Consider the following 13,351-nt stretch of genomic DNA (forward strand, 5'->3'; position numbering starts at 1 on the left):
GATTTAAATGCGACAAAAACGCAACAAAAATGTTACCAAAACGCAACCTGTGTCACCGGCCTCAGAGAATGGTTATTCTCCGGGAGCAGCGCCACCTCTCTACTTAGGACAGGGCTAGTACTGCAGGTCAGAGGAATAAGGAATGTGCTACAATACCAGCTACGGCTCATGGACAGAGGGGGCGGTGTTTGGTGAATAGAAGGGTGGATACTTTTTTCTAATCATGGACGCCCCTCTTGATTCTACGGCATAAAGAAGAATCCTGACTCTCACCCAAACCATTCTACATACTTTTCCCCTGGATGCCAAAGGACCCCATAAAGCTGGATCTCCATGAAGGAGCTTGGGAAACCCCCGTAACTTGCCAGTGCCGCGCTGCACCCCAGGACCGGTCAGGAGGGTCGGGCGGCTGATCAGTGTGAGGTTTCTCTCTCACAGATCTGGAAGTGATCACTGAGGGGTGCGGCGGACATTAATGAGATGGGAAAGTAAGAAAGTGAAGACAGATTCCGAGTGATCTGCCAGAAAGTCCAGCAACTCCCGGAAATAACAATCACACATCTTCCCAGCGCCCAAACCTACAACCCTCCCTATTCCCTGCCTGCCCCCTCCCAATACTCCAGAACAGGAGCCCCCATTTCTTAATTTTGGGTCTTTATTAGTGGCCTATAAAGAGAAGCAAATAGACATTGGGGAAGATTTACTTATCCAGTCCTGTCGTGATCATGTGGTGCGTTCTCCGGCGAGGATTCGGGTCTGCCGTGATTCACCAAGATTGTGCGCCCAAGTTTCTGCAGGTGTCGCTGCTGCGCCGAAGTACGCCAGAGTTCACCTTCTTATTCCTGGTGCATGCAAGTGCTTGATCTTGCGACACAATTCTAAATTTTAAATTCCGCGGTTTTTCCGAATCCGTCGGGTTGTCTGATGGCCATGCCCCCCCCATTTCTGTCACGTGCATGCCGGCGCTGATACGCCACAATCCGATCACGTGCGCCAAAATCCCGGGGCAATTCAGGGCAAATCGGAAATATTCGGGAAACCCAACAAAAGTGCGGCATTCAGACCCTTAGTAAATGAGCCCCATTGTCAACTCTGATTCCTCTAAGGGTTTCAACATAAGACAATCACTTTAAAGGCAACCTGTGTCCTTACTCTTCAATGTATAAAAAACATAGAAATGTTACAAATTCTCTTGATAAAACATACAAAGTTCCTTTCCAAATCTATCATATGTGTTCCCATACTAAAAGACAACAATCAAACTCATATACAGATTTACTGTCACTCTTATCTGAACCTCATCACATACAGATTATACACCACCACTAGGAGGAGATCACTACATGCATAATATACACCACCACTAGGGGGAGCTCACTACATACAGATTATACACCACCACTAGGGGGAGATCACTACATACAGATTATACACCACCACTAGGGGGAGATCACTACATACAGATTATACACCACCACTAGGGGGAGATCACTACATACAGATTATACACCACCACTAGGGGGAGCTCACTACATACATATTATACACCACCACTAGAAGGAGCTCACTACATACAGATTATACACCACCACTAGGAGAAGATCACTACATACAGATTATACACCACCACTAGGGGGAGCTCACTACATACAGATTATACACCACCACTAGGGGGAGCTCACTACATACAGATTATACACGACAACTAGGAGGAGATCACTACATACAGATTATACACCACCACTAGGGGGAGATCACTACATACAGATTATACACCACCACTAGGAGGAGATCACTACATACAGATTATACACCACCACTAGGAGGAGATCACTACATACAGATTATACACCACCACTAGGAGGAGATCACTACATACAGATTATACACCACCACTAGGGGGAGCTCACTACATACAGATTATACACCACCACTAGGGGGAGCTCACTACATACAGATCATACACCATCACTAGGGGGAACTCACTACATACAGATTATACACCACCACTAGGGGGAGATCACTACATACAGATTGTACACCATCACTAGGGGGAGCTCACTACATACAGATTATACACCACCACTAGAGGGAGATCACTACATACAGATTATACACCACCACTAGGGGGAGATCACTACATACAGATTATACACCACCACTAGAGGGAGGTCACTATATACAGATTATACACCACCACTAGGGGGAGATCACTACATACAAATTATACACCACCACTAGGGGGAGATCACTACATACAGATAGTACACCATCACTAGGGGGAGCTCACTACATACAGATTATACACCACCACTAGAGGGAGGTCACTACATACATATTATGCACCACCACTAGGGGGAGATCACTACATACAGATTATACACCACCACTAGAGGGAGGTCACTACATACAGATTATACACCACCACTAGGGGGAGATCACTACATACAGATTATACACCACCACTAGGGGGAGATCACTACATACAGATTATACACCACCACTAGGGGGAGATCACTACATACAGATTATACACCACCACTAGGGGGGGCTCACTACATACAGATTATACATCACCACTAGGAGGAGATCACTACATACAGATTATACACCACCACTAGGGGGAGCTCACTACATACAGATTATACACCACCACTAGAGGGAGGTCACTACATACAGATTATACACCACCACTAGGGGGAGATCACTACATACAGATTATACACCACCACTAGGGGGAGATCACTACATACAGATTATACACCACCACTAGGGGGAGATCACTACATACAGATTATACACCACCACTAGGCGGAGCTCACTACATACAGATTATACATCACCACTAGGAGGAGATCACTACATACAGATTATACACCACCACTAGGGGGAGCTCACTACATACAGACTATACACCACCACTAGGGGGAGATCACTGCATACAGATTATACACAACCACTAGGGGGAGTTCACTACATACATATTATACACCACCACTAGGGGGAGCTCACTACATACAGATTATACACCACCACTAAGGGGAGATCACTACATACAGATTATACACCACCACTAGGGGGAGCTCACTACATACAGATTATACATCACCACTAGGGGGAGCTCCTCACTACATACAGATTATTCATCACCACTAGGGGGAGCTCCTCACTACATACAGATTATACACCACCACTAGGAGGAGATCACTATATACACATTATACACCACCACTAGGGGGAGATCACTACATACAGATTATACACCACCACTAGGGGGAGATCATTACATACAGATTATACACCACCACTAGGGGGAGAACGCTACATACAGATTATACACCACCACTAGGGGGAGATCACTACATATAGATTATACACCACCACTAGGAGGAGGTCACTACATACAGATTATACACCACCACAAGGGGGAGATCATTACATACAGATTATACACCACCACTAGGGGGAGATCACTACATACAGATTATACACCCCCACTAGGGGGAGATCACAACATACAGATTATACACCACCACTAGGAGGAGGTCACTACATACAGATTATACACCACCACAAGGGGGAGTTCATTACATACAGATTATACACCACCACTAGGGGGAGATCACTACATACAGATTATACACCACCACTAGGGGGAGATCACAACATACAGATTATACACCACCACTAGGAGGAGATCACTACATACAGATTATACACCACCACTAGGGGGAGATCACTACATACAGATTATACACCACCACTAGGGGGAGATCACTACATACAGATTATACACCACCACTAGGGGGTGATCACTACATACAGATTATACACCACCACTAGGAGGAGATCACTACATACAGATTATACACCACCACTAGGGGGAGATCACTACATACAGATTATACACCACCACTAGGGGGAGATCACTACATTTAGATTATACACCACCACTAGGGGGAGATCAATACATTCAGATTATACACCAACAATAGGGGGAGCTCACTACATACACATTATACACCACCACTAGGAGGGAATTACTACATACAGATTATACACCACCACTAGGGGGAGATCACTGCATACAGATTATACACCACCACTAGGAGGAGATCACTACATATAGATTATACACCACCACTAGGCGGAGCTCACTACATACAGATTATACACCACCACTAGGGGGGAATCACTACATACAGATTATACACCACCACTAGGGGGAGATCACTACATACAGATTATACACCACCACTAGGGGGAGATCACTACATACAGATTATATACAACCACTAGGGGGAGCTCACAACATACAGATTATGCACCACCACTAGGGGGAGCTCACTACATACAGGTTATACACCACCACTAGGGAGAGATCACTACATATAGATTATACTCTACCACCAAGAGGAGCTCACTACATACAGATTATACACCACCACTAGGGGGAGATCACTACATACAGATTATACACCACCACTAGGAGGAGCTCATTACATGCAGATTATACACCACCACTAGGAGGAGATCATTACATGCAGATTATACACCACCACTAGGAGGAGATCATTACATGCAGATTATACACCACCACTAGGAGGAGCTCACTACATACAGATTATACACCACCACTAGGAGGAGATCACTACATACAGATTATACACCACCACTAGGGGGAGATCACTACATACAGATTATACACCACCACTAGGAGGCGATCACTACATACAGATTATACACCACCACTAGGAGGAGATCACTACATACAGATTATACACCACCACTAGGAGGAGATCACTACATACAGATTATACACCACCACTAGGAGGAGATCACTACATACAGATTATACACCACCACTAGGGGGAGATCACTACATACAGATTATACACCACCACTAGGGGGAGCTCACTACATACAGATTATACACCACCACTAGGGGGTGCTCACTACATACAGATTATACACCACCACTAGGGGGAGCTCACTACATACAGATCATACACCATCACTAGGGGGAACTCACTACATACAGATTATACACCACCACTAGGGGGAGATCACTACATACAGATTATACACCACCACTACGGGGAGATCACTACATACAGATTATACACCACCACTAGGGGGAGCTCACTACATACAGATTATACATCACCACTAGGAGGAGATCACTACATACAGATTATACACCACCACTAGGGAGATCACTACATACAGACTATACACCACCACTAGGGGGAGATCACTGCATACAGATTATACACAACCACTAGGGGGAGTTCACTACATACATATTATACACCACCACTAGGGGGAACTCACTACATACAGATTATACACCACCACTAGGGGGAGATCACTACATACAGATTATACACCACCACTAGGAGGAGCTCACTACATACAGATTATACATCACCACTAGGGGGAGCTATTCACTACATACATATTATACATCACCACTAGGGGGAGCTCCTCACTACATACAGATTATACACCACCACTAGGAGGAGATCACTATATACACATTATACACCACCACTAGGGGGAGATCACTACATACAGATTATACACCACCACTAGGGGGAGATCATTACATACAGATTATACACCACCACTAGGGGGAGAACGCTACATACAGATTATACACCACCACTAGGGGGAGATCACTACATATAGATTATACACCACCACTAGGAGGAGGTCACTACATACAGATTATACACCACCACAAGGGGGAGATCATTACATACAGATTATACACCACCACTAGGGGGAGATCACTACATACAGATTATACACCACCACTAGGGGGAGATCACAACATACAGATTATACACCACCACTAGGAGGAGATCATTACATACAGATTATACACCACCACTAGGGGGAGATCACTACATACAGATTATACACCACCACTAGGGGGAGATCACTACATACAGATTATACACCACCACTAGGAGGAGATCACTACATACAGATTATACACCACCACTAGGGGGAGATCACTACATACAGATTATACACCACCACTAGGGGGAGATCACTACATTTAGATTATACACCACCACTAGGGGGAGATCACTACATTCAGATTATACACCAACAATAGGGGGAGCTCACTACATACACATTATACACCACCACTAGGAGGGAATTACTACATACAGATTATACACCACCACTAGGGGGAGATCACTGCATACAGATTATACACCACCACTAGGAGGAGATCACTACATATAGATTATACACCACCACTAGGGGGAGCTCACTACATACAGATTATACACCACCACTAGGGGGGAATCACTACATACAGATTATACACCACCACTAGGGGGAGCTCACTACATACAGATTATACACCACCACTAGGGGGAGATCACTACATACAGATTATATACAACCACTAGGGGGAGCTCACAACATACAGATTATGCACCACCACTAGGGGGAGCTCACTACATACAGGTTATACACCACCACTAGGGAGAGATCACTACATATAGATTATACTCTACCACCAAGAGGAGCTCACTACATACAGATTATACACCACCACTAGGGGGAGATCACTACATACAGATTATACACCACCACTAGGAGGAGCTCATTACATGCAGATTATACACCACCACTAGGAGGAGATCATTACATGCAGATTATACACCACCACTAGGAGGAGCTCACTACATACAGATTATACACCACCACTAGGGGGAGCTCACTACATACAGATTATACACCACCACTAGGGGAAGATCACTACATACAGATTATACACCACCACTAGGGGGAGATCACTACATACAGATTATACACCACCACTAGGAGGAGATCACTACATACAGATTATACACCACCACTAGGGGGAGATCACTACATACAGATTATACACCACCACTAGGGAGAGATCATTACATACAGATTATACACCACCACTAGGGGGAGATCACTACATACAGATTATACACCACCACTAGGAGGAGCTCACTACATACAGATTATACATCACCACCAGGGGGAGATCACTACATACAGATTATACACCACCACTAGGGGGAGATCACTACATACAGATTATACACCACCACTAGAGGGAGCTCACTACATACAGATTATACACCACCACTAGGAGGAGATCGCGACATACAGATTGTACACCACCACTAAGGGGAGATCATTACATACAGATTATACACCACCACTAGGGGGAGATCACTACATACAGATTATACACCACCACTAGGGGGAGCTCACTACATACAGATTATACACCACCACTAGGGGGAGCTCACTACATACAGATTATACACCACCACTAGGGGGAGCTCACTATATACAGATTATACACCACCACTAGGGGGAGCTCACTACATACAGATTATACACCACCACTAGGGGGAGCTCACTATATACAAATTATACACCACCACTAGGAGGAGATCACTACATTCAGATTATACACCACCACTAGGAGGAGATCACTACATATAGATTATACACCACCAATAGGGGGAGCTCACTACATACACATTATACACCACCACTAGGGGGGGAATCACTACATACAGATTATACACCACCACTAGGGGGAGATCACTGCATACAGATTATACACCACCACTAGGAGAAGATCACTACATATAGATTATACACCACCACTAGGGGGAGCTCACTACATACAGATTATACACCACCACTAGGGGGGAATCACTACATACAGATTATACACCACCTCTAGGGGGAGATCACTGCATACAGATTATACACCACCACTAGGAGGAGATCACTACATATAGATTATACACCACCACTAGGGGGAGATCACTACATACAGATTATACACCACCACTAGGGGGGAATCACTACATACAGATTATACACCACCACTAGGAGGAGATCACTACATATAGATTTTACACCACCACTAGGGGGAGCTCACTACATACAGATTATACACCACCACTAGGGGGGAATCACTACATACAGATTATACACCACCACTAGGGGGAGATCACTGCATACAGATTATACACCACCACTAGGGGGAGCTCACTACATACAGATTATACACCAACACTAGGGGGAAATCACTACATACAGATTATACACCACCACTAGGGGGAGATCACTACATACAGATTATACACCACCATTAGGGGGAGCTCACTATATACAGATTATACACCACCAATAGGGGGAGCTCACTACATGCAGATTATACACCACCACTAGGGGGAGATCACTACATACAGAGTATACACCACAACTAGGGGGAGATCACTACATACAGAATATACACCACCACTAGTGGGAGATCACTACATACAGATTATACACCACCACTTGGGGGAGATCACTACATACACATTATACACCACCACTAGGGGGAGCTCACTACATACAGATTATACACCACTACTAGGAGGAGCTCACTACATACAGATTATACACCACCACTTGGGGGAGCTCACTATATACAGATTGTACACCACCACTAGGGGGAGCTCACTACATACAGATTATACACCACCACTAGGGGGAGCTCACTACATACAGATTATACACCACTACTAGGAGGAGCTCACTACATACAGATTATACACCACCACTTGGGGGAGCTCACTATATACAGATTGTACACCACCACTACATACAGATTGTACACCACCACTAGGGGGAGCTCTCTATATACAGATTGAGCACATAGATTTATCTGAATTGTTATTGTGAATATATTCTCCATTTGGATTTCTAGGACAGTGACTGTGGAGCTGTGCAGTATATGATTGGTCTGGTCGCTGTGACCTCTGTTTGGGTAAATGACGTGACCCAGTGATGAATGTTATTTGTGTCTCTGTGACTTCTTCTTTGGATTTGTGAGTAATATTATGCAGTGTTAGTCTTGATGATGAGTTACAGTTTGTCGATTGCCAACCGCTCTATAGAAACCAGAGCATGACAGGACATGTGCTCCGCACAACCCGAAATCTGCAAGGTGTGAATGGAGCCTCCCAAAACCCCCTACACTAGACTTAGACTCCTGTGACCTCCTATGACACCCTTCTGTCACAGTTAAATTGTCATGTAACTTGCAGTGAAGGTTTTGGGGTTCACCTCTGCCTGGAGTTCTGTGTTCTCCCTGAGTTTGGTGGATTTCGTCTGGAATGTTGGATGTTTCCACCAACAATGTAAATAGTGATGACTTCTGTGTACAGCGCTGCGCTATATGTTGGTGCAATATCTCCCATACACAGAGATTGGATACAGAATGAGATCAGATATTACAATTAGATTGGAGGAATTGGAGGTTGCAACAATGATAGAGAGGGGCTAGTGGAACTGGGGAGGGAGTATCTGGTTACGCTGGGGGGGCACTGATAGGAGGGGCCGGTGGCACTCGTTGGTAGGTGGCACAGGGGAAGGGGTCTCTGGTGGCAGTGGGGACGGGGTATCTGGTGGCATTGGGGGGTAGGTGGCACTGAGGAGGGGTCTCGGGTGGCAGTGGAGGGTGTCTCATGTTAGTGGAAGGGGGTGTCTTTTGGCACTGGAGAGGGTGTCTAGAGTGGCAGTTGGGAGGGGGTGTCTGGTGGCAGTGGGGAGGGGGTCTCGGGTGGCAGTGGATAGGGGGTGTCTGGTGGCAGTGAGGAGGGGGTCTCGGGTGGCAGTGAGGAGGGGGTGTCTGGTGGCAGTAAGGAGGGGGTGTCTGGTGGCAGTGGGGAGGGGGTGTCTGGTGGCAGTGGGGAGGGGGTGTCTGGTGGCAGTGGGGAGGGGGGTGTCTGGTGGCAGTGGGGAGGGGGTGTCTGGTGGCAGTGGGGAGGGGGTCTCTGGTGGCAGTGAGGAGGGAGTCTCTGGTGGCAGTGGGGAGGGGGTGTCTGGTGGCAGTGGGGAGGGGGTGTCTGGTGGCAGTGAGGAGGGTGTCTCGGGTGGCAGTGAGGAGGGGGTCTCTGGTGGCAGTGGGGAGGGGGGTGTCTGGTGGCAGAGAGGAGGGGGTCTCGGGTGGCAGTGAGGAGGGGGTCTCGGGTGGCAGTGAGGAGGGGGTGTCTGGTGGCAGTGGGGAAGGGGGTGTCTGGTGGCAGTGAGGAGGGGGTCTCGGGTGGCAGTGAGGAGGGGGTCTCGGGTGGCAGTGGGGAAGGGGTCTCTGGTGGCAGAGAGGAGGGGGTCTCGGGTGGCAGTGAGGAGGGGGTGTCTGGTGGCAGTGAGGAGGGGGTCTCTGGTGGCAGTGGGGAGGGGGGTGTCTGGTGGCAGTGAGGAGGGGGTCTCGGGTGGCAGTGAGGAGGGGGTCTCGGGTGGCAGTGAGGAGGGGGTGTCTGGTGGCAGTGGGGAGGGGGTGTCTGGTGGCAGTGAGGAGGGGGTCTCGGGTGGCAGTGAGGAGAGGGTCTCGGGTGGCAGTGAGGAGGGGGTGTCTGGTGGCAGTGGGGAGGGGGTGTCTGGTGGCAGTGAGGAGGGGGTCTCGGGTGGCAGTGAGGAGAGGGTCTCGGGTGGCAGTGAGGAGGGGGTCTCTGGTGGCAGTGAGGAGGGGGTGTCTGGTGGCAGTGGGGAGGGGGGTGTCTGGTGGCAGTGAGGAGGGGGTGTCTAGTGGCAGTGGGGAGGGGGTGTCTGGTGGCAGTGAGGAGGGGGTCTCTGGTGGCAGTGGGGAGGGGGGTGTCTGGTGGCAGTGAGGAGGGGGTCTCGGGTGGCAGTGAGGAGGGGGTCTCGGGTGGCAGTGGGGGGGACTGTGTGGAGAACCCCTGCAGATGCCATCACCCTCAGCATTTAACCCCTTAGCGCCTGAGCTGTGACTTTAATGAGCCCCATTCCCATCCGGATCAGCAAATGGATGAAGAGGAGGGGGAAGGGGATGAGGGGGGCAGGAGGAGGAGGAAGATTGAAAACAGATCAGTCGGGGCTGAAGTAATGGGCTCAGATCATCTGACTCCGGGTGGGGGGGAGTGACACAGGAGGAGGAGGAGGCTCCAAACTTTATTCTGCATTCAACTTCCCCGGAGTCCAGGCTGCAGCTCCCGGGGCCCTGCGAGGGAACGAGACCCCAGACCCCTGTACCCCAGACCCCGCTCTCTGCGCCGCGACTGAACCCCAATGGATCTAGGAGGTCGGAAGCTCTGAGGGTCCATGTCCTCATCCCACTGATCCTGGAGGTAAGTGGCCGGCAGTCTGCAGGGAGATGCTCTGTGTGCTGAAGGTTCTGCGCTCTCTCAGCACGATGGTGCGGGGGTCCTATGTTCCCGCTCTGTATGATGGTGTAGGGGGCATGTTCCTCATGTGTTGATGGTTTGGGGGTAACATGTTCCTCATGTGTTGATGGTTTGGGGGTCACATGTTCCCCATGTGTTGGTGGTTTGTGGGTCCTGCTGTGTGTCCTCTCTGTAAGATGGTTTGCGGGTCCTATGTTCCCCATGTGTTGATGGTTTGGGGTCACATGTTCCCCATGTGTTGATGGTTTGGGGGTCCTGCTGTGTGTCCTCTCTGTAAGATGGTTTGTGGGTCCTATGTTCCCCATGTGTTGATGGTTTGGGGGTCACATGTTCCCCATGTGTTGATGGTTTGGTGGTCCTGACCTGTGCGCCCTCTGTATTATGGTGTGAGCGTGGCTGTCCTATGTGAACTTTGTATAATGGTGTGGTGGTCCTGACCTGTGCACTCCCCTATGATGGTTTGGGGGTATAATGGTCTGCGGGTCCTGTTCCCCTTGTGTTGATGATGTGGGGGTTCTCTTCTGCCTTGGTAGGATGTTGTGGGGCCGATGTTCCCTCTATATGGGGGTCCTGTAGTTGCTACAGTCACCCCTCTTCCTCCATGTGATTGTATGAGCCCCATCAACCCGCTGAAGCGCCCCCTATGTGCTGGGGTCACAGCCCAGTGACAGGAGCCACAGACAATGGGCACAATCCTTCTTTTATTTGTTGTACAAAGCCAGAGAGTAAAGCCGCTTCCCTGTATGAATGGAGTCATCTCTGCGCCCCATTATTACAGCTGGGAGGGGGCAAAGTTTAGAATCTGTGAGATGCAAGAACTGAGGCTACAGAGTATTGAGGAGCCCGGACCCCAGGGACTATCCCCCCCCCCATCCACCTACAATGAGGCTGCCTGAGCTTTGAGTATGTAAGTAGATCCTGTCCTCATACCTAGACACTCTCCTGCATGGCAGCACATCCAGGACCCTATGGCCACTCTCTCCCTGAACATAGGTTGTCCCCCTGGCTACTGATGGCATCGTACCCCTCGCTGCTCTTATTTCCTGATAAATCTTGGTCCACAGTAGACAATCCTAGAAATGTGCTGTGTGTGAACTCACTGTGGAAAACGCAGACATGTATATAAGACTTGGTGTCTTTAGCAGTGCTAGTTCTCTGTGTTATCAGCCACACAATAGTCTGGACACGAATGGTGTCAACCCTTGATTGCTCCTCAGGGCAGCAATGATGGTCAGGAGGTTGGAGGAAGCTCTGAGGGTCATGTCTGGAGCTGAGAGTCATCCAGGGTGAGGAGGCCTGAGCATAGGGCGAGGAGTGCGGGATCCTGGGGCGCCGGCACATGGCTGTTGTTTGCACTGAAGCTGTCGCTGTTAAGAACATTTTGTTCAGGGATTGGGAGTTTGTGAAGAAAGTTTGTTTTAGACTTAATCTGCACAATCTGGAAGTGAAAACAGGATGGATGTGACGGGCACAGCGAGAGGGGAAACATGGGGTATTATCTCCCAGATATTTTACAATAAAGCTTCCTATGAGTTCAGCTCTGGAGGAAAAGTTGCAGCGGGATTATGGAAGTGCAAGAAATAATTGCGATATATTTAATGTGTTCTGGAATCTCGATAAAAGTAAATATTTACTGCAACCAGATAAGAAGTAACATCACAAATAGTAATAACCTCTGTCACTGATCATAACACAGGGGCCGGGACTCCTGCGCTGCATTTATATGTTACATTAGGTGTGCAGTCATTCTAATATGAGGGGCATGTTGTGGTTATGTACGGTGACTACAGCAGCAGAATAGTGAGTGCAGCTCTGGAGTATAATACAGGGTGTATCACAGGATCAGTACAGGATAAGTAATGTCATGTATGTACACAGTGACTGCACCAGCAGCAGAATAGTGAGTGCAGCTCTGGAGTATAATACAGGATGTAACTCAGGATCAGTACAGGATAAGTAATGTCATGTATGTACACAGTGACTGCACCAGCAGCAGAATAGTGAGTGCAGCTCTGGAGTATAATACAGGATGTAACTCAGGATCAGTACAGGATAAGTAATGTCATGTATGTACACAGTGACTGCACCAGCAGCAGAATAGTGAGTGCAGCTCTGGAGTATAATACAGGATGTAA

At 48.2% G+C, this 13,351-nt stretch overlaps 1 protein-coding gene across 1 annotated transcript in view; it reads left to right on the forward strand.

The window, feature by feature from the left end:
* The first annotated feature begins 10,967 nt into the window (after positions 1 to 10,967).
* GLI2 (GLI family zinc finger 2) overlaps positions 10,968 to 13,351 on the forward strand; it is an 83,382-nt gene continuing 80,998 nt past the window's right edge. Inside the window, exon 1 of the mRNA XM_072122053.1 lies at positions 10,968 to 11,159. The gene's annotated coding sequence lies outside the window, so the exon portion shown is untranslated. The remainder of the gene's footprint in view (positions 11,160 to 13,351) is intronic.

This window comes from Engystomops pustulosus, chromosome 8 (assembly GCF_040894005.1).
Source record: "Engystomops pustulosus chromosome 8, aEngPut4.maternal, whole genome shotgun sequence".
Classification (NCBI taxonomy): domain Eukaryota; kingdom Metazoa; phylum Chordata; class Amphibia; order Anura; family Leptodactylidae; genus Engystomops; species Engystomops pustulosus.